At 55.7% G+C, this 2,838-nt stretch overlaps 1 protein-coding gene across 1 annotated transcript in view; it reads left to right on the top strand.

Moving 5' to 3' along the window:
* Nucleotides 1-2,838, top strand: part of TNFRSF11A (tumor necrosis factor receptor superfamily, member 11a, NFKB activator) — a 69,093-nt gene that overhangs the window by 824 nt on the left and 65,431 nt on the right.

Here is a 2,838-nt window from a genome sequence, read left to right as displayed (position 1 = left end):
GGAGGGACGCGCGTCAGATCTGCAGGTTGTGGGGAGCAGCGCCATGGGGAACGGGGGTGGGTCCCCAGGGGGCGGGAAGGAGGCCAGGGCTCCTGCTCTGGGGAGGAACTTGGAGAAGCTTGAATGGGGTCAGGAAGGTGGGGAGAGAAAGGAGGCAAGTGCAGGGTGCCCCGAGGTGTGCCAGGTGCTGAAGACACAGGGGCAGAGGATGTGGTCGCACCTATTATTTAAAAATATACATATATGATAGATGTCAGGACAACACAGCTGACCATTTGCGTGATCCTTTTGCACAGTTTATTAAGGAAACTTCTTAGTCCAAATCCAAGTCAAATCAGTTTCAGTTGCAAGTAAAGGATTTTTCCCCTAAACAGTAAAGAAGAATGCAGTGTAGGATATGGAATCCCATTTGCTTCGGATTGTTGTACTGGGAAGCAAAATTCCTTAGAGCCCCTAGAGGTAAAAACAAGCTAAGAGCCCCAAGGCACTGCAGGAAATTTGTGTGCCTTAGAATTCAGAGCCATTTCCTGGCCTAAAGGTGTCTTTGAATCAGAGGGTCAGGATGTAGGCAGAGTTTGAAAACTCAGGACTACAGAGATAAGCGGCCGGCGGTCCCCTGAGTCCATCATCAGGGCTGGCGTGACCTACCCCGTGGTCTTCTACAGTGCCCTCGGCGCACCCACCCCCAGCCCAAGCCGTGTTTACCTTGGACGGCAGCTGGGCAGAGCTCTTTCTCCTGCAGGAGGCCCCTTTTCCTGGTGGCTGTCAGTGCCTCAGCTGAGTGTTTCTCTTCCACTCTGCCTGCCCCCTCTGCACCCCCACCCCCAAAAGCCCTGGCCTCACAGGTGACACAGAGGCCCTCCTGGCACAGGCAAAGGCAGAGAGCTGCCAGGTCTCCAAGTGGCAGGAAGAACCGTCGGCAAAAAAACGACCCTTTGGGTTCATTGGAATAATAATAACTCATGACATTTCCTGTTCAGTGTTCAGAGTACAAGAACCACTTCCTCCAGCCACCAGAAATTTGAAGACTTTCCATGAAAAATGAGGAAGAAAAACTCTTTAACATGTTGTGAACGTGATGGCTGAACCTGGGAGGCGGGAAGAGAACACGGGTTCTGTCACACAAGTCCTGTCTGCACCACGGCCTCTGCCAGCTCCGTTCTCCTTACTTCCCCCAAATAGGAAGTGAACCTTTTTTCTGAGGTTCTGACTCTTTAAAAACATTTGCTCCTCTCTGCAATGTGCATGCATGCACGCTAAGTCCTTTGGTCGTGTCCTATGCTTTGCGACCGCGTGGACTATAGCCCGCCAGGCTCCTCTTTCTGTGGATTCTCCAGGTAGGAACACTGGAGTGGGTTGCCATGCCCTCCCCAGGGGATCTTCCTGATCCCAGGATTGAACCCGAGTCTGTTATGTCTCCTGCATTGGCAGGCAGGTTCTTGACCACTGGCACCACCTCACTGAAAACTGTGCCCTTAAGTAGCACAGACAGCTGCCAAGCGCCTGTCCAGTTGAAAAACTTGTCAGGGGCTCTCAGTTTTGTACCCAGGGTAGAAAAGCAGCATCACGTCTGAAACATTCATGTTAATGGAGACTCTGGTCCCTGTTTCAAGCCTAGTGGGGATTGATCACATCTGCCCTGGTTCTGCCGCGCATCCTTCAACAATTCTCAGCGGCTGGAACGTCCCTGTGGCCCTAAATCTAGTACTGTCTCATAGTTCGACCCGGTTCCTCGCATTTGCTCTGTTTGGGGGTGAAGATCCGCTGGCCACTGTCTCTATTTTCGTGTTTCTCTCGTTGAAGACCGTCAGCCCACTACTTCCTCTCACTCAAGTTATTCATGCGACTTCCTTTAACCTCGCTGTCAGCTTCTTTCCTTTCAATTCTCTGGATCCTGGCTTTGCAGTTCCAGGAGGTGCTCTGGAAAACAGAACTCCCCTCTGCGCCCGGGCCCCAGAACACCCCTGCCTCGTATTGAGGCTGAGACCGCCCGTCTGCGTCCCTGGCAGTTAAGCGGGTCAACAGCTGCCCGGAGGGTTGAGCCAGGTGCCTAGGGCGTGCAGGGCAGGACAGGGGCCAAGGAAGCCTCTGGGCCTGGACGGACGTGATGCCAAGCGGGAGAAAACCAAGGCCTGGCTGGTGTCTAAGACCCGAGCCGGCCAGGTGGGGGTGGCCTGGACCCTGGGAGCTGAGGAATGCATGTCCCCAGGTCCGGACATCAGACACCCTGTGGGTGGGACCCTCCATCGGTGTCACCCCCTCCGCAGGGGATTCTGAGGCACGCTGGAGTTTGAGACCTGCTGCTGTAGACGTCGGATGCCATGGAACGATTTTGAGCTCAGAGCTAAAGGAGTATTGCCTGATGACTGTCTTAAACGCACCTGCCACCTGTCAAAGCCCTCCCGTGTGCCTGGCACGTGCTAGGTGCTACTCGCAGAGGTCTAATCCCCACTCCAGCTCACCGGGAAGACAGGACTAATGCCCAGGACCCCATGAGAACGGCGCGTTCAGGGCAGGCGTCAGCCCCGGGGCGCGGCCCTCACCCCGCAGGGAAGCCGCGTCTGCGGTTGCTGCGTGACAGGCAGGGCTCAGACAGGGAGAGCCCCAGGCCTGGGGCGTGCAGAGAGAAGCAGGCTCCTTAGGGCTTGGGGAAATAGCACCGCCGGTCTGCATCTGTGGGACCCGCTCGAGGAGGTTCATCTGCGGAGGGCGCTCTGTTGTCGACTGTCACCGAGCAGAAGCGGAAAGGCTGTGACTTGAAGGCTGGGTTTAGGCAGGCACCCTGGGCAGCCTCAGCTCAGGGTCCATGTGCGGGTCGCTCCCTGACTCAGGAGGAAA

This window comes from Bison bison, unplaced genomic scaffold (assembly GCF_000754665.1).
Source record: "Bison bison bison isolate TAMUID 2011002044 unplaced genomic scaffold, Bison_UMD1.0 scf7180017864349, whole genome shotgun sequence".
NCBI lineage: Eukaryota > Metazoa > Chordata > Mammalia > Artiodactyla > Bovidae > Bison > Bison bison.
The sequence above is the reverse complement of the archived record's forward strand: the minus strand, read 5'-3'. Positions and strand labels throughout refer to the sequence as shown.